Below are 27,205 nucleotides of genomic sequence, written 5' to 3'. Positions count from 1 at the left end.
GAACAGGCTATGCTAATTTTACAATTCCCAGTAACTTAAAAAAATATTTCCTTTGACATAAGATAAAGAAGCAGACATGCCTGGTTACATTTGCTTGTTACAGAACACATGTACACACTGGCATTAAATTGCCTTTGATTTAAAAATAACCGGCATGCAACTTCACATAGGGTATTGCCAGCACAGATGACTACAGTTTAGCTGGGCCAGGAGGGAATCAAGTCCATTACAGAAGGCAGGGGATTAATGAATTTTGTAAAGAGACACATCCTAATGAGATTAATTTTAGATTTAATTGCACAAACCTAGACGTCAATGAAGATAAACAACATAAAATCCCCTTAAAAGATTTTAAAAAAATCTGTATAAAGTATCCTTAGAATATGAACAAATTTTCATTCCTTATACTGAGTCCCATAAACAGAAGGAATAAGAAGGAATTACCTTTATTTGATTTTTTGTATTTCCATTTAAGCATAAAAAATCTGGAAAGACCTGCTACCTGCTTGCTGATTGCAGTCCTGGATTGGAAATGCTTGAGAAAAAAAGTTCTAAGAATCAGTGAGCTGTTTTGGGGGTGGGGCACCTTGCACAGCTCCACTAATGTACTACACTAACAACTGCGGTCATGCTATTCTTTCCTTAATTTCTGCCTCCTAATCAAAGGCTGGTTCTGTGAATACATATTTTAGAAAGAGATTTGGTACCTTGCTCTCTGTGCTTTCTGTCCTCTCCTTCACCTTTATAAGCACTGTCCTCTTAGAAATCCTCTCCAGTCACTCGGTAGCACCCAGACTTTAGCCTTGGCAGACATCACTAGTGGTCATAAACATTAAATTTCCTCTCCTGCCAGATTTATGGAAGATTGGTCGCCAGTCCTCAGATTAAATGTGTGTGCCACCACACCCTGCTCAGAAGCCATTTCTGAGGTCGTTTGTAGATGACAGAGTTAGGTGTGGCCTTTACCATTTCCCAGTTTGCAATCCCTGATTCTGTTTTCGGGTTCTCATTTGTGTCTGTGATTCAACTTGTCTTTTGTAGTCTACAAACACAAGATATAAAATAACCAATCTATATAAAAAGTTTTTTTTTTTTCATGGTGAAACAAGATCTGTTTGTACCTTGCTCTTCTTCCAGAATTGGTTAGTCTTTATACTTTGCACTCTGTGATGGAATGAAGAATCAGTTTGTGAGAACACTGAGGGTTGGGGAGATGGTTCAGTGATTAAGGGTCCCAGATGCTCTTCCAGAGGATCCATGTAAGATTCTCAGAACACGAATAGTTGCTCACAACTATCTATATCTCCAGTCTCAATGGATCTGATGCCCTCTTCAGTTCTCCATGGGCACTGCTTACTTGTGTGTGCAGACATACACGCAGGCGTGATGCCCACGTTCATAAAAACAAATAATTTAAAAAGAAGAATCAGTCTGCCAATATATGGAAATTCCCCAATGTGTTTTTCATTCCAGCCCCACCGAGTTTACAGGTGCCCATGGAAGTTTCACATGTCTGCATTCCATTAACATATTTGAAAAAAGAATCAGTGTCTTTAATACTAAGCAACAACTAGCATGTATACATCACTTTCAAACCTAATGGGAGTCTCAAGAAATGTGAACCTGTGTTGGAGGTATGGTAGCAAGAAGAGCAGGTGGTGTTTAAAAATGGGAAAGAATTTGGAGAGGATTCAATTTTAAAAACAGAAATAGAGAATGAGCAAAAGAAAAAAAAATCATAACCATGGCAGAGAATGAAATGAAATGTTATCAGGTATCTGGACGGTGGGAGGGGGCGTTAGGAGGCTATCATGGGAGAGAGAATGCCAGTTGCATTGTTTGACTGCAAGGGCTCTGAAATTGGAAACTTTTGAGTGTGTTTCAAAGTGGCAACCTTTTCCCGCAAATAACAAATAAATTAGTTTCACAAGCCATTGCCAAGTTCGAGCTCGTGAATCCGCCTGTTTAAATGGTCTGTGCCAATGCATTCTTGTACACCCCACTTTCCTCTGCCAACTTCACTGCTGATTGGATACTGATGGATAGCATTATTCTGTTCCAGTGTGGCACTTTATAAATAACATAATGTGCTATCTACAGCACAATGGCAATTCCTATGTTTGCAGAGATTGGACCTTCTGGAAACAAATGATTTCCCTAAGAGCCAGGCTTTGAATGAATTGAGGGAATTTGATCTATCTCTAATAAATGTGTCAACGTGGAATTAAAACAAGATATATATGAATTTAGATTGGGTATGAATGTTTTGGGTGTGGAGCAAATTTGCTATTTAAATGCAGTTGTGCAGCCATAAGTGAACAAAACTAAATAAAAATAAATTGATACTAGAGAAAATGTTAAGCACGTTTTGCATGTTTGTTAGGTAAACATTGCTATTTGGCATTAACCAGTGTTTGTATTTTATTTCCAAATGTAGCTCTTTACTACTATTTCTGAAGGAAAATTACGGTCCACCACAGGCTTGATTATATACTGTGCTATGGCAAAACTGGTGAGAAAAAATTTGGTGAGCAGAAATTTGACCAAATTGTAGAAAGGGGGGAGGAGGAAGCTTACAACTTCAAGGTTATCTTCTAGGGGATATATGAACTTGATGACTTGTGCAGTCAATTATTTACATTAGCTAATTAAGATTTCTATAATAAAACTGCCAGTGCTAGATTTAAAAAAGACTCAAGAAAATCTTGCAGTGGCATTTTCTAGCAGAGTGTAGGAATTACAGTTTTTGGTAATTATGAGAGCTGCAAAGAGTGACATATCCTGCCGTTGTGTCGAGGGCAACACCCAGTACAAATTCCTTTTTAATCTGACAGTTACCTATGAGATCATTTTGATGTCATGGTACTGTCTCCCTCTACTTCATCATGGAACAACACCTCCTGATTCACCATGGGAAACCCCTAAAATGACTACACACACGATTTCTCAGGATCCTTTTCTTTGTCACATTCTTTCCATTATTGGCCTTTGGCAGTGTCCCTTCACTTTAGAGTGCCATCTTCCCTCCTACCTCATCCACACCAGTAACTCCCTATACTTTCTTGGTTGAAAACTAAGAACTAGTGACACTTGTTGCATGTGTTGCAGGCTAAGCAGTGACCAAGACGTATGTCAGGACTCAACTCAAGAAGCCCTCAGGCTGACCTGGTAAAGTGCACTTTATGTTCCTGTTTAATAGGTGGGGAATGCAATATGATGGGACAATAAGTAGATTTTTCCAGGCTGGCAATATGGTATTAAAGATCAAATGGATATCTATGGAACAGCGTGAATTCTGTGTTAGACTGATAGCACAGAATCAGCAAGTGCACCTTTTCTGAGCATGTACCAGTTCACTGTACATACCCTGTCCTGTAGTGAATATTGAATCCACATTATGTCTCCCCCACTCATGAGACTCTTAAAGGCAACAAAAAGTACTATATAGAGCTCACATTTTTGACTTGGAATTAGACAAACCTGCATATAAAAATCCCAAGTCTCACAGATATTTAAAACATAACTATGACAAATTACTTCATAAGCTCAGTTTGACTTATCCATAAAATAGAAATAATAATAGCTGCTTTATCATCATGTCATTTGAGAAGCATTAGATACAAATTAACTGTGATAAAATTACCATTTGTATCCTCTAAGTTTAGGGCTGGCCTAGTGGTAAATACATATTTGTTGCAGAAAACAGGTTCTGAGGGGACAGAGATGAGCCAGAGTGTACTCTAAATTGTCAGGCTAGTGACACCACATTTGTTTCATGAGACTTGAAACTTTAGCCTCTGGTATAGAGAAGTAACCCTTCTTTAATTGTGCTGTCCTGAGCATAGAGTCCTCCTGTATCCTCCAAAGATAGCTTTGTCATCTTATCTGACACATTAAAGCAAGCTGCCAAGGATATTATTTAGGGCACAGAGAGTAGGTATTTTTTTTTATATACTGGTGTTTTGTGAACTGAAGGAGGGATGGACATTGGGAGAATTGAGTCCTTTAAATAGATCTTCAAGCAGATGGAAGGCGCTATTGTAGATGAGCGATCTGAGCCATAGGGTTGCTGTGTGACCTTCAAGGTTTTTCATTCTACTTACCCTTCAAAAAAAGGAAAACAAAACTATAAAACTCTTGGTTTCCTTCATCACCGTCCCGAGTGTGTGTGTGTTATGTCTGTGCACACACAAGTGCGGCCCCACATCATTTTTGTCAATAAGAATCGCGAGAATCAGCTGAGGTCTACAGAGAGAAGTAGGAAACAGCATGTCTGAAGTTTCAGCCTTTAAACATATGACCTGACAGCTGAAAATCCAAAACTTAGCTAAACAGATAAAAAAAATAAACGTGAAGCAAGGGAACAAAAACAAGAAATGAGCTCTTTTTCCAAAGGACAAAGAACTCCATGATGTTCATCTTGCATCCAGTGTCAGAGCAGAACGGATTCATCCAAAATGCCCAGCATCGATGTGCCCATGCACTTAGATGCAATGATGAGCATAAAGGAAGGTGTCATCAAAACCCAGATGGTGAGGGACCCCTCTGGAGTTTAGTGAGAGAGTTGGGGAAGGTCCTCTTCATAAGGCAAGGTTTTCTTAGGTAAAGCATAATGTTAGTGAGTTGTTGAAGGACATATAAAATTTTCCATCATCAAATGTTCTCTACATGTCAGCCAGAACCCCTCTGCAGATGAGAGTGTGACTTGCTCTAACGTTTCTTCACCATCCTTCGAGTATCAAAAAAGGCTAAGGTCCTTCTTATACTCCAGAGCCTAAAATAGACAAAACTCCATAAGCAGTACTAACTTGATTTCTCCATGGACTGGGTCCACAGTTTCGTCAGCAATAAGGCTGTGCCACAAAGTTTTGGTGGATAATCAGGAGCAATGGCAATAGCCTGTATTATTTAGGGAGTCTCCAGGACACTCCTGACCACCAATCAAGGAGGGTGTCCCACATCTATACTACCGTCTACTATACTGTGAGTACAACTAGAAGTTACCACTGTGACCTGCAAGGCTCTCCTAGATCTGGGGTCTACTTTCCTTTCCAATCTATTTCAGCTATGCTTATTTTGTGAGACAGAGTTCTCTTGCTGAACCTAGAACTCATTGAATCAGCTGGGCTTGCTGGCTATTGAGCTCTATGAATCTTCCTATCGCTGTATTCCTAAGCTGGTGTTACAGATGCATGCTGTTGGGCCTGCTTTTATGTGAGGGATAAGGATACAAACTCATGATCATGTGAAACATACTTTACTGGCTGAGTCATCTCCTCACAGCTTTAAATTAATTTACAGTTGACATATAATAATGATACCATCAGTGGCAAGGTGGAGGGAAGATCTTAAGGGAGGATTTATAGTAGAACATAGGTGATATGAAGAGGAAAAGAATACTGTGAAAGAGGGAAGTTTATGCAAAGAGAAGGATGGAGGATAGGGATGGGTGGGAGAAGGGATAGCTAACACTAAGTAAGGATGTTTGTTATATCCATATGGAAACCTGCTATATATTTGAGAACATACATACAGGTATGTATTTATATAAAAGCATTTAATCTAAGTCATGTGCACAGGGGTTACTGCTTCTCTTAGAAGCCATTGGTTCCTAGATATGAACACCCTCCTTGATTTATTTGTCACAACTGTCCTGGAGACTCCCCCAAACAACACAGGCTATTGTCATTGCTCCTAGTTGCCACACAAAAACTTAGTGGTAGGAAACATGATTGCTGAAGAAACTCTGGACCCAGTCCATGGAGAAATCAGATTGGTACTGCTTATGGACGTTTCTCTATCTTAGGCTCCTGGGTGTAAGAAGGACCTTAGCCTGATGCCCCCGTGTAGCCAGCACTTACCTTACTACCTAGAATGTGCAGTGTACTCAGCAGCCTCTGACAGATGAAGAATGGGCGGATGAACTGATGCTGCTCTCATGGAGTTCTATTAGGAGAATCAGTCACTTGGATTGGAGCCCCAAGCCAGCAGCTTTGTGTGTTTATGAGGGTCATCCATTAATGGCTCAGTTAATGGTGAGTGTGAAGCCAATTTAGAAAAGGGCCGCAAATGACAGTGTGTCTGAATTCTGCTGAAGGTGAGGACTAATTGAATATTTAATGTGCTTTTGTTATATGTAAGGGACTCTGGGGGATCCAGATTTGAGCATGACGTGACATCTTTCCTAGTAAACCTTGCAATTTAGGCGTGAGAGTAGTCCTGTAAACAGGTAAGTATAAATGAGAGTGGTAGACCAATCTATATCCTCTATTAGCTACTATTTTGCTACGTGTGTGTGTAATTTTGATGTGGGGACAAAGATGCTTCCTGAGTTTTTCAAATAACATTGGGGAGACTGTGATTTCATCGTCTCTCATTTATTCTGCTCTCTACAAGCAGTGGGCTCTGTGTCCTTATCAGATCTAGATGCGATTACCAAAACCTCACTTGGAAATAGTGGATTTGCCTTCCGTTTATTCATTAAGCCAGGAAAACATTTCTGATTTCCTCCAAGGGGTCAAGAACTGGGCGACCTGTGCTAGGCAGAGGAGTTGGCTGTGGAGGAGAGAGGAGGGATCCGCTCTCACTATGCTATGATGTCCAGGAGGGGGCAGACACGGGAAAGATCAGCGTCAGAGGGTGGAAAGTGGAGAGAAAGCTAGAGGCACTAGAGTGGGAGTAACTTTAGGAAGACAGGAGAGGCTTTTGGGAGGAAGGTGGCATGGGTCTAAGATTTGTGTTAAATTACTAAAATTAATGAGAAGATGTCATTCCGCAGTCTGAATATGTCCCTGGTGGTCTTAAGGACCAGGGCCTTTGAGAAGTGATTAAGCTAGAGAGCCCGTTCTCATGGATGGATAAGTGCCTGAGAACCAGCGGGAGGGAACTTCCATAGAACTCTGTTTTACTCTTTGCTCTTCGGCTGTAGGGGATCCATGGTGTGTGAAAAAGACATCACACTTAGAAGTCTTTATTTCCCAGCTTCCCCCACAACCGCAAACTGAGAAAGAGACCTCTAACCTTTAACACACCTCATACAGGCCTAACCACATTTGGGATTGCTACTGGATGCCACTTTCCCTTTAGATGACAAATTTCAGCCAACATGTGCCCAGTGATGGTGTGGGCCAAACAGTGTGCATGAAGGAGCCTAAACTGGAGGTGTTGGATTTCATCAACAATGCTCCCGGGTTTTCCATACGGATGGAACGACCATATTTTTCGAAATTGATTTCTTCATTCATTTTCCATTTCCTTCTCATGATTAGCTAAATCAAAATCAAATGTTTGGGGTCCTTTTAACCTGCTCACCTCAAACCCAATTTCTCTTTTTGAACAGAGCTGTAATTTCCCAAAGTAGTGCGTGGCTGCGGCAGATCGCACTTATCCGGAAAGAAGCAGGCTCGGCTGCGGGGGTTCAGGCTGGAGTCCATTTTTCTTATCTTTCTCAAATGGCCGAAGTTAACTGATTTGAAAGGGCCTCATTTTAAATTACATTCATTCAGTGAAAACAGAAATTAACACTTAGAGACATCTATATGCTAATGATTGTAGCTCAGGGAATTCACTTCTAACCTTTTGAAAAGGCACTGGTAAGGAGCCATTTCACTTGAAAGCAACTTAGGAAAACTGGTAGATTAATTAAATACCATAAAATTTCTTTTTTTAAAAAAAATCTTTATTTCATTTATCATTTATGTCTTTTCTTTTTTTTTCTCTCTCTCTCTCTCTTTTAAAATGTGAGTTTTGGTGTTTCCGATAGTACTGTCTAAACCCTGTTATTTAGCAGGACTGTTGGGCATGAATATATAGCATCCAGGGTGAGAGAGAGGGACAGGCCAGAATTTTGGAAAACAGTGGAGGAACAAAAAAAAAAAAAAGAAAACAAAGGGAGTCATTTCTTCCAGGCCACTCCTAGCTTCTGGGTAGCTTTGTGTAGATGTTTAGAATGTCTGTCTGTCCTGCTTTGGTGAACCTTCCTTGAGGGACAGCCTTAGTATGGAAGTGGCATCTAGGGTTAGGGCTCAAACACTCATTTATCCCTAAATGGAAGCTTCTGTCTCATGAAAATACCACACAATTACTCAAGCAAGTCAACGTCCAGTGGCTTGTGGCCCACTCCCCTCTTTCACACCTCTGTATTTAGTAACTCCACCTATTTTTATTTATACATTCACAAATGTTTACATGATGTTATCAGGGAGAAGCACGTTTTCTAAGTCAGCTCACTGAAGAGGGGAGTTCTTAACAGAGGTCTGGAATAGAAAACATTTTATTGAGAGTTCTAGGCCCTATCTTTGAGCAGCAGAGTTCATTCAGGTGGTAGGATTCATGAAGTCCAAGCAACTTCAAGTTGTCTTTACACTCAGTCGGTTGTTCTTCTCTTCTGAACAAGCCAGCCAGTCCTGCACACCTGGGGCCACAGAGTTCTATGGGATGACCTACATTGGAATCTGACTTCACCAGACACAAATTAGTTATGATAGCATTGTACAATGGGTACAGGAACACTTGGGAAGATTAAATGAGAAAATGCATGTAACTTTCTTGATAGGGTGATAGTCACAGAGTAAATGCTCAGTAGTAAGAAGTGCCTAAAAAGATGAGAATAAGTCAAAGAAGTGAACAACCTTCCTGCATATGTGATTTTTCCTTCACCTACAGCCTCACAAAGTGGCACGTTGTTGTAAGACTCCAAGGAGCCTTAGCTACCAGGGACCTCCCATCTTCCACTCCCCCCCCCCATTCTTTCTATATCTATAATGAATTTGCATTTTCTAGGATTTGGTAGAAAGGAAGCCATGTATGTGCATAATTTCATTTATTTTTGGCTCAGTCTACTTTGTTTCACTTGTGATTATTGGAAATGTCGTTTTAAGGAAAATATTTTGAGGTGGAATCTCAGGGTTGTTTTGATTTGCATTTCCCTGATGATTAAGGATGTTGAAAATTTTTTCAGGTGCTTCTCTGCCATTCGGTATTCCTCAGGTGAGAATTCTTTGTTCAGCTCTGAGCCCCATTTTTAAATAGGGTTATTCGATTTTCTGGAGCCCACCTTCACACCAGTCAGAATGGCTAAGATCAAAAATTCAGGAGACAGCAGATGCTGTCGAGGATGTGGAGAAAGAGGAATACTCCTCCATTGTTGGTGGGATTGCAAGCTTGTACAACCACTCTGGAAATCAGTCTGGCGGTTCCTCAGAAAATTGGACATAGTACTACCGGAAGATCCAGCAGTACCTCTCCTGGGCATATATCCAGAAGATGTCCCAACCGGTACGAAGGACACATGCTCCACTATGTTCATAGCAGCCTTATTTATAATAGCCAGAAGCTGGAAAGAACCCAGATGCCCCTCAACAGAGGAATGAATACAGAAAATGTGGTACATTTACACAATAGAGTACTACTCAGCTATTAAAAAGAATGAATTTATGAAATTCCTAGCCAAATGGATGGACCTGGAGGGCATCATCCTGAGTGAGGTAACCCAATCACAAAGGAACTCGCACAATATGTACTCACTGATAAGTGGATATTAGCCCAGAAACTTAGGATACCCAAGATATAAGATACAATTTGCTAAACGCATGAAACTCAAGAAGAACAAAGACCAAAATGTGGACACTTTGCCCCTTCCTAGAAATGGGAACAAAACACCCATGGAAGGAGTTACAGAGACAAAATTTGGAGCTGTGACGAAAGGATGGACCATCTAGTGATTGCCATATCCAGGGATCCATCCCATAATCAGCTTCCAAACGCTGACACCATTGCATACACTAGCAAGATTTTGCTGAAAGGACCCAGATATAGCTGTCTCTTGTGAGACTATGCCGGGGCCTAGCAAACACAGAAGTGGATGATCACAGTCAGCTATTGGATGGGTCACAGGGCTCCCAATGGAGGAGCTAGAGAAATTACCCAAGGAGCTAAAGGGAACTGCAACCCTATAGGTGGAACAACAATATGAACTAACCAGTACCCTGGAGCTCTTGTCTCTAGCTGCATATGCATCAAAAGATGGCCTAGTCAGCCATCATTGGAAAGAGAGGCCCTTTGGACTTGCAAACTTTATATGCCCCAGTACAGGGGAACGCCAGGGCCAAAAAGGGAGTGGGTGGGTAGGGGATGGGGGGGTGGGGTGGGTATGGGGGACTTTTGGGATAGCATTGGAAATGTAAACGAGGAAAATACCTAATAAAAAATATTTTGACCCCAGCAAAGAATTTTGTTTTTCATTTTATTAATTTATTTCTGTTTCTTGCTGGGTAGCAGTTACTTTATAAAAAATATCACTCATATTTTTTTTTAAATTCAAATGCCAATTGTCTAATTGATTGACTTTTGGGTAATTTTCTGTTTTGGAAAAATATCTTTACCATAATCATTCAAATGCAAGCTTTTGTAATGATATTTTTTGTTTCTGTTGGGGTAGTATCTAAGTAGAATAGTGGGATAATATGGGAGTGGGTGTTTAAATTGACATTTTTTTCCCCCAAGACCTGTTTCAGATTTTGATTTCCTCCTTCAGCACATGAAACTTTTAGTTGGCATTCTCAACATCACCAGTAGCATCCAGCTCTTTGGTTTCAGCTTTACAAAGCATGGAGCAGAGACTGAAGGATGGCCATCCAGAGACTGCCCCACCTAGGGATCCATCCCATCTGCAGACACCAAACTCAGACACTATTGCTGATGCCAAGAAGCACTTGCTGACAGGAGCCTGCTATAGCTGTGCCGTGAGAGGTTCTGCCAGATCCTGACTAATAAAGATTTGAAGTATTTCAAATTTCAGACGGAGCATGGGGACCCCAATAGAGGAGTTAGGGGAGGAACTAAGGAGCTGAAGGGGTTTATAACCCCATAGGAAGAACAACACTATCAACCAACCAGACTCCCAAAGCTCGCAGGGATTAAACTACCAACCAAAGAGTACACATGAGGGGACCCATGGATTCAGCTGTTTATGTGGCAGAGGATGGCTTTATTTGGTATCAATGGGAGGGGAGGCCCCTGGTCCTATGGAGACTCTGATGTCCCAGTGGAATGCTAGGGTGGGCAGGTGGGGGAGCTCCCTCATGGAAGCAGGGGGTGGGGGGATGGGATAGGGAATTTTTAGAGGGGAAACTGGGAAGAAGGTAACATTTGAAATGTAAATAAATAAAATAACCAACCAAAAAAAAGAGAGAGGAAAAAATAATATTCTGAAATGACATCTTGTTTCCCTTTTCCTTTCCCTAAATCTGACCACACCCCTCTTCCCTGTTGTCACATCCTGTCTGATGGTCTGCCTATGCAAATATTTAGCTCCTTCCTTTTAATTTTAAATTTGTGTCTTACTATTACTGAATTTGCTTTGCTAGTATTGCTGAAATTGTTTGTATTACCACAAGAGAGTATATAAGATTTACTCATGTTTGGGCTTAAAAAAAATCTTTTATCGGAAAGGTGATTTGTAAATATTTTCACCCCATCTGTGTATTTTCATTCTTTCTATGGTAGGTATCTTTTGAGCAGAAATTCTTAGCTAGGAGAGGTTTCAATTCAATTTTATCTTTCACGGATCCCTAACTCAATTACAAATGATCTTCCATTTTGTTGGTTTTTTTTGGGGGGGGGTGGTGTCTGATAGGTTTTCATTTTGCCTATAGATTTGTGATCTGTTCTGATTAGGGATATTCAATTGCACTATGAATTGCTATGTTATGAAATCCTATTTTGTTTGCTTTTTCTGAATTTCCTTTGCATCTGACCCCCTAGTTCTACTTCTCATTCATGGGCAGATCTATTTCTAGAGTTTTCTCCAGTCTGTTTTGTTATTGGATCTGCTTATTTTTAAAACCAGGTCTAACTTGAAATAAAACATTATTTTTGAGGCAATCTGTTGAGCTCTGCTCCATCATCTCTTCCCAACTCTTCATGTGGCTCAACCAGAGAATTCAGTATGACATTGTCTTTTCACTGGTTAGACAAATGAAATTAGTCAATGATTGCAACTACATTATAGGATCTTTCTACCTTTTCCTAGTTCTGAGTTTTCACTTTCCCCGGTTTGTATTTGTTCTGAGAGGTATGTGAGTGCATCACGAAGGTCCCTTTATGAACTGTTCTTCGCTGAGTGCAAAGCTACATAGATCAGTACACTCTATCATCAGGAAGTGGTAGGGAAAACAGGCTACCAGCAAAGAAACCAAACACTAATCAATGCTCTCCAAAGGAATCTTGCTAATAAGTGTGTCAATTTTCAAATGATGCCCAGTTTTTCTCTCTCCTTTGCTGGATACACAGAGGGAAATGTTCACTTTTGCCTCAGACATGACATCAGGGGTTCTCAAAAGCGGCAGCAGGTCACAAATCCCAGGGCAAGATCCAGTTGAGCCTGCTTGAGAGCCGAGCTTTCTCAGGCAGGATTCTACTCGTAAATCCCAGCTGTCAAACTGATTGACAGAGACAGCTCCGACAAGGAAAGAACTAGCCTAAGGGAGGAGTCCAGAGAGAGTGTGCTTTGCAAACTAGAAGGCTGGAAAGTGGTTATCAGCCCTTTAATAGGTCTAAGCTGATTGGCGAGCTCCTTGTTGGTTCTAATGAGGCTATTTTTATACTGATAACTATATTATTCCCAGCAATTGTCATGGTTACACAGACAAAAGGAGATGAGGAATGGTAAACTTTCTGAATAAAGGAGATGGCACGAATTGGAATCATTTAATCCCTTATTCTAACAACAAAAGCAAGCCCTGTCTGTGCTTAGCTAACAAACTCTGGTTTGTGCCTGGGCTCTACCCCTCTGCTGACATCAGTCTCCTCATCTTTACAAATGAAAGCATAGACAAAGTCAATGCTCTCCTAGGTCTCCTTTATGTTGAAGCTTCCATGATTCTGTGATTGTTCAATCTATTTCTTAATCTTGAAGATTTTCCATCTACTTTATGTGAAAAGGGAACAAAGACAGCTGTACTCGGAAATTCTGAAATCCTGTACTATTGAGTTGCAAGCTTGATTTCAAGACAGGCAAAGAGGATGATGTTTAAGCTGAAGAGATTAGTATTAATTTGGATTTTTAATTGGTGTTTTGAGGGAGATGGTCTACCCTGTTGTTGGGTCCCCCAGTGGCTCTGCCCCCAACACTAGCAAGTGAAGGCAGGCATATCCTAAGAGCTCGCTGACCAGCCAGCCACTTAGAAATAGCAAACTTCTATTTCAGTGAGGGATCCTATATCAAAGCAGTAAAGTGGCAAGCCATACAGGAAGTCACTCAATGCACATCGCTGCCATCTAACCATAAGCATTCATATCTTCACATTCACATACATGCCCCACATACATGTAACACACATCCCCCAAATGAAACAACATCAAGAAATAAAACTCTTAAGTCTCAGGGAACTAAAATGCATATCCTAAAAGCTTTTGATCTGGATTTTGAATTTTCGGGAATCTGGTAATCCATACCTGAGCCACTTCCTTTCCACCAGAGATGGCAGGAGACTTCATCAGTCTGCCCATGCAAGTCATTGAGGAAGTTTTCCAGAGGACCTTTGGCATCTGTGCAAGTGTCTCTCACCATTTGTGGACCTGTGTGGCTTTTCAATGTTCCCACACTTGTCCCAGCATCTGACAGCCGAGTGACTGGCACATCACTCAGAAGTGATGGAATTACTCTGAAAGGAAAGGGAAGGACAGTTTAGTAGTAGAAACTGCATTATTTGGGGGAATATTCCTTAGAGAAATTTGGGGTTGAGTCAGCCTTAGTAGATACAACCTGGACAAGTGGGCCGAATGCAAACCAGCGGTTAGAACTGAGTAGAAGATCTGTAGGCAACAGATGAGCAAAGCATTAAGGCAAAGATAGTGTTTTATTTTTTTAAAGAGGTTCAGGCACTTGCCTATTTTATGCCATGTTTGACAATGGGGCGATGGGGTAGGAGTAGATCGTTTAAGCTGGTTCAAAGCCCTTTTGCGTTTACACTGCTTGAACAATCTCTCTGTGTTTCATTACTTGCCAGTAAGTTATCTCTTTGTTTCTGAGTTCCAGTTTTATGAATTCTATTGTACTGACGAGAGCGCAGAGAAACCATGTAATGACAGAGAGAAGCACTCACTGGGGGAAAGAAAAAAAAACACTTTGAAGCTGTAGGGCACCCAGGCTGCATCTGGGCACAATGCCAGCTCCTCTGCAGCTGAAAAACTTGCCACAGAAACAGCTGGCGATAGCTACAACTCACCTGCAATAAAGGCAACGGATACAGGACCACTCAGCACTGTAATCAATGATTTAATAATTGTGTCAATGAAACAGATTATTCAATTGGCTCAGGGGCATGGGAGTCTCCTCTGTTGTAATGTACAGGCTTCAGAATAGTCTATCCTTTCCCACTAGACCCTTGGGTTTCCCTCCAGTACTTTTATTTTAAGACCCTCTGGTAACAACTTTTATACGAAAATATATTGGGACATCCTATGGTCCCTAGACCAGTGTTTATTGACATTTATGGAAGTGCTAGAATTTTTCCCCACTCTGTCCTGGTTTGTGGAATCTCTCCCTAGTCACAGTATTATCCTCTTGGGGGCCAGAGTGCATCTTCTCTGTAAAGGAGAAGGCACTGTTTTCTGAGAGTCATCACACTGTGGTATGACTAAAGTGGTTTTGCCAGAAAGAACATATACTAAGCTCCATTGTATTTTGGATTTTAAACACCTTTTCTTTCCTCTAATGTACTGCAAGTTGGTTTAAAACATCCAGTATCTTCTTTAATCTTAAGAAAAAATTCTTGCTGGGCAGTGGTGGCGCACACCACTTGGCATTCCAGCACTTGGGAGGCAGAGACAGGTAGACCTCTGAGATCGAGGATAGACTCACTCTGGTCTACAGAGTAAGTTCCAGGACAGCCAGAGCTACACAGAGAAACCTTGTCTCCAAAACAAACAAACAAACAAACAAACAAAATTCTCATTGAGATTTTAGGGTAAGCCCCCTATTTACTAGTAAAACCACATGTAAAAAGTTGAAACAATTTCTGCTCTCTGATGGTTTGCACCAATGGCTGCTTTAATCCCTTACTCCTATGTAGGTTCTTGCATGAGTTCCTTAATTTGCAGTTGTGGAGCTTGAATCAGCCATTCTGGGATAAGCTCTAAGAAGGGGAGGTGGACATGGGTTCCCATTCCCAAACAAGGAGTTCTCTGCAATTGGTACCTGCTGGGAGAGGAAAAAGTATTTTTTTTTTTCAAATGGAATCTCACTGAGTATATACTTCAGGGTAAGCATCATGCCTAGAAAGAATTGCTTGATCCTCTGCCCCCACCCCCAAAAAGGAACTGTATTTTTGTAGACGTTTGTCTCTTATTGTTTTTGTTTGAGCTTTGCCCCTCTCTCTCTCTCTCTCTCTCTCTCTCTCTCTCTCTCTCTCTCTCTCTCTCTCTCTCTCTCTCCCTTTCTCCTCTCTGCATATTATTATTATTATTTTGTTTTTTTGTTTTTGTTTTTTTTTCTTGTATATAGGTCTCTGTTTTGTGTTTTTGTAGGCATGTTGATGTGTGTTTCTTGGTTTTTATTTTTATTTATTTAATCATTCATTTGTTTCTTTAGAGAGAAAGTGAGAGAGGGTGGAGTTTGGTATGGAGGTAGGGGGTAGCTGGAAGAGGTTGGAGGAGGGGAAAAAGTGTGATCAAAATATATTGAACTAAAAGAATATTTTCAATTAGAAAAAGTGAATGATGCAAATGAGTTGACAGGGCAGTGGGAGGTGTCTGTGGTCACTGCCCCTCTCAGCATTGTGAGGCCATGCTGTCTCCATCTAACAACTTTTCCCTCCTAATATGTTCTTTTCTGCCTTACTATCCTTTTTTGTTTTGTTTTGTTTTGTTTTGTTGTTTTGTTTTTTTGTTTTTCAAGACAGGGTTTCTCTGTGTAGCCCTGGCTGTCCTGGAACTCACTCTGTAGACCAGGCTGGCCTCGAACTCAGAAATCTGCCTGCCTCTGCCTCTGCCTCTGCCTCCTGCGTGCTGAGATTAACGGTGTGCGCCACCATGTGCTACCTTACTATCTTAACCTCACACTAAAGAGTTTTGACCTCTCTTATATTCACACCTTATACCTAACAGATTTTAGGAACATATTCATTGTAATGATTTGGCTAGAGTTAGGTCTTCCCAGTTGATGAGCTTTTTAGGATACTAGATCACCCCAAACCCTATTGCCTAGTTATGACATGGAACAATCATCAACAGGTGAACGGATACATAAAAAGTAGTATATACACATGGAATTTTATTCAGAAACAAATACATTTTGCTTCAATGAGAAAAAAAAAACCAAGGCATATGTAATTACATAATTGGCACTTCAAGCTTACTGGTAGATATGTAGGAATTCAAACAGGGAATCAGGTTAGTTTAAAAATGTTAAGCCTTCCTCCTACCCAAAAGGGTAGACTAGATTAGGATTTTTATGATGGATCTATTCTGCATCCTTTCTAGAACCAGTCTCTAGTCATTTGTCAAGGCTGCCATGCTTCCACAGTTTTGGGACCAGCCTTCTGTGCCTGGTGTGATGCTCTTTGGAATTTGGCATTTTTATGTCAGTTATTTTCAAATATAGTCCCTGTTCATTTGGAAATAACTGGAAAAGGCCCAGTCAACATTCTGATATGTATGATGGACATACGAACATATTTTATGTATGGAAATATATTTGTTTATTTTATATAATCTTTAAAGCATTCCTCTGTTTACTCTCTATGGCCACAAGCCATTTTGGGGACCAATTATTAAGGGCCTGAGAGATGATGTGGATCTTCTAAAGGTGTGTGTATTTTAATAGGCTTGACTAAGACCAAGAAAATGACTCAAAGGACTGAATCAATAACGGGATTATTTCAGGCAATGTGACAGGTTTTGAGGGACGTGATTTTGGCCAGAGGCCCTGCTTCACTCTCTTCAATTTTCACAGAATAGATAGTTGTCTACTCCATAAGCAAATGGACAATATCGTTTTCTACTTTTTTTCTCTCCATAATTTTGACACAAGCTGTGCAGTGGCAAGCAGGTACTGACTGGTAGTATCCATTATGTATGGGGGCCAATTTTATTAAGGATCTGGGAAATTCCTCCCTTGGTGGCATATTCAGAAAGTGCTATTGGCATCCCGTCCCTCCGTGTTACCCGTGAATGACATGTCAATGTCTTGATGCCTGATCTTAATTATTCACTCTCTGCCATTTCCAGAGCCCTGAGATGGCTTTCGTCTCTGCTGACACACGGAATATAGCAGAGAGCATTCATGGATTCCAAATATAAATACAAGAACAAAGAAGAAAAGTTAGATATTTAAAATTACACACATGCATATAAATACTTACATAGGTAAACGTGAGTTACCACACCAGCTTTCTGGTTTCCAGCAGAGATGGTATGAACCTATCTCAGACACATGTGTAAGAAACCTCTGTGACTTTTTTATCCTGAGCACCATCCAGGGAGATGGTGGGTTATTTAAATGCTACCATTAATATTTATGCAATGTTTCCTATCACAAAACTTGAAGAGGACTCTTCTGAGGATAGAATAAGGTGGCACATACGAAGCTAAAGTTTATAACTTAGAGGCTGGAGGATGTCTTTTATATTAATTATAACTATGATTGTCTTCATGCCATGGCTTGGATTCAAGATTTAGATTATATCTTCCTGGGAAGTAGGGGCTGGCATGAGTTGGATTTTTAGCATTACTTCCAACATGGCATCCATGAGCAAGGTGCATAATACTGTGAGGAAGGGAGATGACCTGTTATTAAGGAGTGAGGGTTTTATTGCTAACTCTGTTGGTCACAAATCATGGACATTGGTCAAATTCTCCATCTCAGAAGGTACATGAAGTCTCTCATTGAGAATTTTTCTACAACTAGAATATTTCTTTCAAACATACACACACACACACACACACACACACACACACACACACACACACACACAAATAGATTTAGTTTAGACCCCATAATATGGTATTTTGTAAGGAACTGGGGAAACTGAAATATTTTCTAGGAATGATTTCAGTGTCAGGGGACTGCTGTCAGTCCGACTGCTGGCAGGGTATTACGAAGCCTAGGATGAGCTAGAAAAAAGTCAAGATGGAAATAAAGGCAGGAGCCGAGGGAAACCATTCTCAGTTTAATGACGTTTTCATTCATTCTGAGTTGCACAATCACAAATGAGTAAATAAATGCATAAATAGATAAATAAACATTTCCTTTTCTTTTAAGTTCCTCCCTCCCTTCCTTTCTGGCTCCATCCTCTGCCCCTCTCTTCCTTCTTCCATGTCTTCCCATCTTCCTTCCATTTTTCCTAGTCCAATTCCTTATAGGAAAATAGAAAAATCAAACAATTCCAGAATCTAATTTAGAATGGCAAACTGTATCCATTGCTAGCAACTTTCCAAGTGCCTGTCTTATGTACCATCAGAAATGGGTGATGAAAAAGATGAAAGAAAAATAAAATGTGCTGAGGTTGGTTCTGTTGCTGTGGACTGTAATGCTAAGGTCTCGGCCTACCAGTGACTTCTCACAATTACAAGCTTTTGTTATGCAAACCTTGTTCCTTGATTTAAAACTATTGGTTAAAAAAAATTAGCTTGCAGCCAATTACTGGAGGGGTTAGAGGTAGGTGGGTGAGGAGTGACCTGGTTGGAGGAGGGGAGACTGGCAGGAAAGGAAATAAAAGAGAAGCAGGAGGATGCCACCTTGAGGGGAGAGGATCCATGAACACATGACCAGGAGAAAAGCAAGTATCTGGAGGACACCACTGGGGAGGTAGCTGGGCCTGCAGTTAGAAGTGTAGATTAGGAGTGATCCCCAGTAATTGTCAAAGCCAAATAAAATAACCATAGTCTGAGTCTCATTTATTTGTAAGCTAGTCAAGGCTAACCTTGATTTGTTTGTACTACAAAAATATAATGTATTTTCATTTTTCTTCGAGGAAGCCATAGTATTCTGAAAGTATGTGCCCATAGTTAGTACCCAAATTATATAGACCCCTGGTTTTCCTCTCACATAGTATTGTTTTAGCACATAGTTTACAGTTTTATTTAGTCCTTCATTTAAAAACTGCCTTCATAAATTAAATCAATCAACTAGCTGTAGGGAAAACCTACTTGTTTATATTATATATCTCGGAAGATTGTAGTGACAAGGAGACAGTTGAACAATTTCTACCGCCAGTGGAGTGAGAACCAGTATCATGGCTGAGGAATGAGGAGGTACACAAGCCTTGAGTACTTCTTGCATAGTACAGCACTGTTAGAAACAGCAGTGGGGTAGTGTGTGTGTGTGTGTGTGTGTGTGTGTGTGTGTGTGTGTGTGTGTGTGAGGGGAATCCTCCTGATGCAGACAGAGTCTACAGGACTCCACAGGTGCCTGTACTGAATGGGGAGGGGGCGTGTCTGGAGGGTTTGCGCAGAGGAATAACTTTGAGCATTGGTGTTGCAATGCAGAGCTTTTAGATATTAGAGATGTCTAATTATGAATGGGGGCAGCTGTTTAGAGATGATTAAAACAGGGTAGATGGCAGGTGATGCTTTGGATGAAGATAATGGACATGATGAGGTCTAGTCTGTGGATGTATTTTGAACTGGGTAAGGAGAGAGAGGGAGAGAGGGACACACACACACACACACACAGAGAGAGGGAGAGAGAGAGAGAGAGAGAGAGAGAGAGAGAGAGAGAGAGAGAGAGAGAGAGAGAGAGAGAGAGAGAGAGAGCTAGCTTGTGGCTTGAGAAACTGAAACTACACATCAGCCATTGGCTAGGATGTGAATATGAAGAATTTATCTAAGAGAGAATTTTCCAATCCTCTATGACAAAGAAAGTATTTTTAAAACTTTTAGCTACTAGTGTACTTGTATTGACTAATTCCTCTCATTCACACTTAAATTTAAGAAAGGAAATTGAAAAGCGGATAAAAGTCCAGGGTGAGGCCATTTTCTCCAGTTCATTTAACATTCAGGTAATATATACCGTAACCTCTTATACATTAAAAGCACTCTGCTAGGTGCTGCAAAAGGTAGGGAAATGATCAAATGGGAATTATGCTATTAGCACACATATAATTTAATAGCAGCACCTGAAGTGTGATTCATTACAGTAGATGGAGTGCCATGATGTTTGGGCATAGGCACGTGATTATGGAGGGGTAACAGGGGCTAGCCTTAAAAGCTGGTTGGCATTTTACATTCAGATAAACGGCCACATCATCAAAAAGCAGGGAGGCTGTGGAAGGTGGAAGGCATCTTCTTATTTGTTAATGACTTTGTGAAATTGTTGAAAGCGATCTGAAGGAACTCTCAAGAACAGCTGTGAATAGCTGGGAGAATTACTCCAGGACACTCTTTAATGTAACACTTCTCTTTATCTCATGTGCACGGAGAAAGAATTAGCTATTTTCTTTCCTTTGGAGTATGGGGGAATAATTCCATGGTTAAAAAATTACCATCAGTCGGAACAGGTCCTTGACTCAAGATTATATTTATATAGAATCTAAGTTTAAGATTACATTTAATTAGAGGAGCCCCCATTCTTGTCAAATGTCTATTCTTAATCCTGTAAACAAATAAGATGTGGTGATGGTACTGCCTGATGTCAGGTGAGCTCAATGTTAGGGGTGAGGCTACGGCTAAGCGGACATAGCAAAAGAAATCAAAGCAATTGCTCTCAGACATGTGGGGTCCATAATCTAATCTGGAAGATAAACACAAGGGCAAACACATGAGCACAGTTCCACAGCTGGATCAACACACTACCCACCCATTCTGCAGTCTCAGAATGTGGGGCCAAGGGTAGCATATTGACTTGTGTTTGGGAATAATCAACGCTGGCCGGATTGAGTCAGAGAGGACAGCCTGTGACACTGGCTCAGAAAAAGCACCAGTAATTCATTGATATTGGTACCCAAAGCAATGGTTTCCTGAGCTAAATAGCCGAGGCTGTATGTCTTTCCTTGATTTGCAGCATTTATCTGCAAGAACAGAAATTCTTGTTTCAGTCACGATTCTACATCTTAAGTCTGCTGATTTTTCTTTCCTAGAGGCTGACATCTGTCTAACTGCTGAGGGGCGACAGCGTCTTTTTGGATAGGCTTTTCGATTGACAGTCATAAAATCTCTGTTTGGAAGTCACTGAGTGCTGCCAGCACAGAACGGACACACTCAAATGACAAGAACTTGTAAGGAAATGCAGGCTTCCGTGCAGGCAGATAGATGCCCACTCCCAGAGCATGGAAAACTGGCTGTCAGTTCTCTGTAACTCCGGATGCGGACTTCCTTGAGGACTGGGGGTACCCCCATTTTCTCAGTGGAAGGCTTGAGCCTTGGAATCTCTGTATAATGCAAGATATCATGTGCACATTCAATACAACAAAATATGGAGTTTGCCTGTGTCCTCTTTGTAGCTCTTGCTTCTAGAAGCCACCAATTCGCAATAGTAAACATCTGGGATGAAAGGTCAAAGGTCACACACTATTGCTCGTGGAGGAGGGACTGCTGGACTCCCTTCTGAGGCCACACTGAGGGAGGCTGAAGAGAACATATCACTGCCCTGTGTTACCTGAGTGTAGCACATTGAAATATCACATAAGTGATGCATAGCATTTAATGAGTCAGGACTGAAAACTTTAATTAGCTTGTAGGGCTTTTTATTATTTTTTTTGTTCATTATATTTTCTGCTCAGTCTCTGTGGATGTTCTGCATTTTCATCATCAAATGACTGGCTGGCTATTTTTGTCAAACAAGAAGCCTGAAACCATCAAGTCTGAGTGTGGAGACAGTCTGGCCGCTCTGTCAACAGGATGAAAGGGAGTCTCGGGCTTTTTTAATTACAAGGATAACATGTTCGCTCATCTAATAATGAAGATGGTTAGCAATTTTAAATTTTAATAATCAATTACTGAAAGTAATTCTCCATTAAACCACAAGAGAGCCATTAAATCTCAAAAGATGGAACATGCTGCATGTAACAGTAGCAAGTTTTCTATTTTTAAATATCATTAGGGAATACATGATTGTTTCATTTCTCTGCATTTCTTTTACCTTTTCCTCATGCAGACCATCTCATTTTCTGCAGGAAGACAGCACATGATCTTATAAATAATAAAAGAAAACCCTTGCAAGACTTGATCCAGGGGTGTGAAATATGTGCTAAGAATGTAATTTATTTCAGTCTGGTGTATTTTGACTGAATAATCAGGAAGGTGACTAATTAATATTATAGTACACCTTGGGCAAAGCAGTGAAGTGGGGTAATCTGTGCTCCTTGCACCTCCGAAGACATGTGCTCAAGCCTTCAAGGACTCATGGCCATCGAATAGAGCTTTTGGGGAGGGCAGAGTGGTTCCTCAGATGTCTTCCCCTGGATGTGAAGACTCCTGTTCACATTCTATAGCCACCCTGCACATCAGTCCCTGCTTTCAAGTGACAAGTGAAAAGATGAGTGAGTTCTAGATGATTATGGCAATGTGGCAGACCTGTGTGTTGGAAGAGAAGCTTCCAGAATGCTTCAGCTGCACAAGCCGTAGCCTGGTTTAGCCAGTTTGCTTTCATGTTATCTAAACACTGAGAAATGTGCTAAATAAATGGGTAAATGGTGTGTATCTGTGCGTGTGTGTGGGTGTGGGTGCATGCATGCATGTATGCCTCTCTCCTTTCCCCTATGTATGTAGGTGTGTGTTTGAACGCATCTCTCCCCCCCCCTCATGTTTACGTTAGATGTTGGGTGGGGTTAGCAGAAAATACCACTGGTAATTTTACATCAAGTTGGCACAAGGATCCCTTAGAAGTAGATGATTTCTGTTGGAAAAGTACGATAATTTATTCCTAAAACATTGGATTGTTTGGGAGATGATGGAGAATCTGTCTGGAAGCTTGTGATACTTTCCACAGTATCTCTCTCACTTGCTCACCTTCGGGATTCAGGTACTCAACTGCTTCTCGTGGTACCTGAGATAGGCTCTAATCTTTTTTTTTTCCTTGAGAGCCTGTCTAATGGGAAGTATGCCTGAATTTATGAACTACTCTGATCTTTTCAATGATTAATCCTCTCTTTCCCTTGGGAGGAATTAAAGCAGGCACTAGGACCAGCCTGCCAAGAGGGGTATGTGATGGTGGGACTAGAAGTAGGTAAGGATGATGTCATGGTGTGGCAAACCCAGAAAATGCTCATTTTCCCCTTCTTCATGAGAAGTTTGAAGTTTCTGGATTCCACAGGATTTCCCTTTCACTCCTGATCACCGAGAAGAAACTGGATTGGTAGAGAGGAAGGCCTTGCATTCCCCAGTAGGTAGTTCTGATCTGTGGCAATCTACAGAAATTACTTAGGGAGGTTTCAAGAGCTCAGTTATGATCACTTGTCTGTTTTGTGTATGTCTGTATAGAGTCGTAACTGTGTGTCAGTGTCGTGCTACAAGCAGGGTGGAAGGATCCAATACCCACGGTTATACAGACAGTTGTCAAGAGGCAGAAACCTACTAATGCCATAAACAGAATCCACATGATTGCATTTGGTTTCACTTAGGTAATGTATTTGTTCCTTCTTGAATGTTCTTACCTTTTCCAACTTCATTTTTCTTCCATTATACATTTATTCACTTTATATCCCACTTCCTCCCTTTAACTCCTCTCTCCTTCTTCTCTGACAGGTGGAGCGCCCCCCTTCCAGTATTCCCCCACACTTGCATATCAAGTCTCTACAGAAATAGGCATATACTCTTTGACTGAAGCCAGACAAGGCAGTCCAATTAGGAAAATGGGATCCATAGACAGGCCACAGCTTTAGGGACAGCCCCCGTTTTAGTGTTGGGGACCCACATGAATATATATGTGGGGTGCCCTAAGTCCAGTCTGGATATGATCTTTGGCTGGTGAGTCACTCTCTGAGATTCCCCAAAAGTTCAGGTAAGTTGATTGACTCTGTCCATCTTCCTGGGGAGTTCCTATCCCCTAGGCCTTCAATCCTTCACCTAACTTTTCCTTAAGACTCCCAGAGCTTTGTTCAATGTTTGGCTGTGGGTATCTGCATCTGTTTCAATCAGCTGCTGGGTGGAGCCTCTCAGAGGACAGTTTTGCTAGGCCCCTGTCTTCAAGCATAACAGAATATCATTAATAGCATCAGGGATTGGTGCTTGCCCATAGGAAGGGTCTTAAGGTTGGCCAGTCATTAGTTGGCCATTCCCTCAGTCTCTGTTCCACTTTTGTCCCTGCATTTCTTGTAGATAAGACAAATTTTGGGTTGAAAGTTTTGCTGCTGATTTTCATTCATTCTTCTGACCCTCTGGCCATCTCTTCTAACTTTCCCACACCCTGCTTCTGAACATCTCTCTTCATTCCCCTTGCCATAGCCTTTCCCATCCAGTTCCCTCCCTTCAGTTCCCAGTTCCCAGTTCTTCCTCCTATGACTGTTTATTCTCTCTTATAAGTGTGATTCAAGCATTCTTGCTTTGGCCTTCCTTCTTGTTTAGCTTCTTTGTGTCTGTGGACGGTAGCATGGGTATCCTGTGCTTTATGGCTAATATCCACTTATAAGTGAGTATATACTATGCATGTCTTTTTGGGTCTGGTTTACCTCACCTCGGGATGATACTTTCTAGTTCAACCCATTTGCCTTCAAATATCATGATGATTTAGATTTTAATAGTTGAGTATTATTAGTGTGTAATTGGAGCACATTTTCTCTATCCATTATTTGACTAGGAGAATCTGGGTTGTTTAAAGCTCCTGGCTATTATTAACAAGGCTGCTATGAACATAGTGGAGCATGTGTCCTTGTTGTATGGTGGATCATGTTTTGGGTATATACCCAGGAGCAGTATATCTGAGTCTTGAGGTAGAACTATTCTACAGTTTTCTGAGAAATTGGCAAATTGATTTCCAAAGTGGTTTACAAGTTTGCACTCCCACCAGCAATGGAGGAGTGTTCCCCTTGCTCCACAACTTTGACAAAATGTGCTATTCCCTGAATTTTTTATCTTAGCCATGCTGACAGGAATAAGATGGATTTTCAGGGTCATTTTGATTTGCATTTTTCTGATGACTGAGACGTTGAACTTTTTTGTTTGTTTGTTTTTTGTTTTTTGTTTGTTTGTTTGTTTGTTTTTTGTTTGTTTGTTTTGAGACAGGGTTTCTCTGTATAGCCCTGGCTGTCCTGGAACTCACTTTGTAGGCGAGGCTGGCCTCGAACTCAGAAATCTGCCTGCCTCTGCCAAGTGCTGGGATTAAAGGCATGCACTACCACGCCTGGCTAAGACGTTGAACATTTTTTAGGTGTTTCTCAGCCATTTGAGATGCCTCTGTTGAAAATTCTCTTTTGAGCCATGCACCCCATTTTTAATTGGGTTATTTGGATTGTTGGTGTCTAATTTCTTGAATTCTTTATACATTTTGGGTATTAGCCCTCCATTGTATATAGGCTTGTTGAAGATCCTTTTCCAGTCTGTAGGCTGTCATTTTGTCCTACTCACAGTGTCTTTTGCCTTACAGAAGCTTTTCAAATTTATGGGGTCCTATTATCAGTTGCTGATCTTAGAGCCTGAACCACTGGTGTTGTATTCAGGAAGTTGTCTCTTGTAGCAATGAGTTCAAGGCTTTTCCAAACTTTCAGCAATCTGGCTGTGACATCTGTCATCCCATTGGTCACCAGGATTTATTCAGTTGATCCAATTGGCTAGGCAGGTGTCTTTTTCCAACCTTACTGTTTCCTGTGCGTTCCTTCCCTTGGAACCTTCATTATCACAGAGGCTCCCCTGTATAATGCCTGATGTTATACAGACACTTGCAGAATAAGAACAGCGAGTGCAGCGTCCTTGTGTTTCTTAGAAGGTACTTGGGACACTCAGAATTCCATTCTACAGAGGAGGCAGGAAAACCAAAAGGGAGTTCCCTATTGCTTATTGAGAAGTAAAAACAGAATAAGGGAAAAAGTCTTAGTGAGGCAAAATCTATCTAGGAGAAAAGGCTTGGGGACACAACCAGGTAGCCTTTCTGGAATGCTCATGGTTAGAATCGTAGATTCTCGCCCGAGCTAGTATCTCGCCGGCAAGAATTCACTCAGACAACCAGATCCTTCTACGGCAAAGCTTTTATTGCTTACTTCTCAGGAAGACCCCAACCCAGAAAATGGCGCTGCTTATATAGCCCACAGCGTGACGTTTCAGCACCTGATGTGGCGTGACAGCACCTGATTAGTTGCTCGCACATCACCCCATTACTATGCCCCGAGATGGGCAGTGACTGGGCGTGAATTCACTCTTGCACTTGCGCATAAGGCTTGTTTACTAGTTAGGCGCAGTGGAAGCCAGTGCCATCTTATAATGGCGATTGCTCACAGCATGGCTCTCCACAGTAGATATTTGCAAGACACTTGCTGATGAGAATCTGAACTATCCATGAAATTAAATGAGGTAGAAGTCAGCCCCAACACTAAAGTGAGGAATTCTGAATAGAAGTTTGGGGAATGCTGCATCGTGAGATGATATATAGGGGGAGGCAACGAGATTACAGAGAGGTGCCAAACAGCAAGTCCGATTGACTAGAGTTGCTGTTTTGGAACTGTACAGTGCTGTGTTTTTGTCCCAGCTTGGTCACTTGTTTCTAGTGAGAGATGGGGTAGGATACTTCTGCTTCAAACCTCACCTGTCTTGTCTGTTAAGCGAAGATGGCAATTGGATAGATAGCAATTTGTCTGGGGTTGATATATGCCCTGAGGATTTTTAGCATTGCCTCTGGACTGTATCACTTATATAGCAATAGTACCATGTCTCCAACCCATGTTCTGACAGTCTCCCATGTTTCCTGGAGAAAAAGGTTCTAGCTGAAGGCTACAGTGATATTCTGGAAGAAATAATGAAGTTCCACATGGAGTATGTAGGATTGTATCTCCCATGTAATGGTTCTCAGTAAGTAGTTACATACATACCACTGGTAAAAATCTGAGCACTATGATTAGATAGTAAGTAAGGTTGACAATAGCTTCTGTCGATCACCACCAATGCCTGAACATTCTTCGTTCAGGTTTTCAGCTAGCCTTTCTCTGTTTTCACTTGAAGAAGAAATAGGTTTTGAGGAAAACCTTCTTTGCTGTTTTTCATGTATTCTCTGTCTGAGATTTTGAGCACTATGAGTGTGTATTCCTAGCACACCTTGTAGAGGCTTTGCATAACAGCAGCT

The 27,205-nt window shown here is 41.1% G+C and overlaps 1 pseudogene; it reads left to right on the top strand.

The window, feature by feature from the left end:
* The first annotated feature begins 6,069 nt into the window (after positions 1-6,069).
* Positions 6,070-27,205, top strand: part of Gm13578 — a 26,559-nt pseudogene continuing 5,423 nt past the window's right edge.

This window comes from Mus musculus, chromosome 2, assembly GCF_000001635.26.
Source record: "Mus musculus strain C57BL/6J chromosome 2, GRCm38.p6 C57BL/6J".
Classification (NCBI taxonomy): Eukaryota; Metazoa; Chordata; class Mammalia; order Rodentia; family Muridae; genus Mus; species Mus musculus.
Note: the sequence above shows the minus strand (reverse complement) of the source record. Positions and strands in the feature narration are given on the sequence as shown.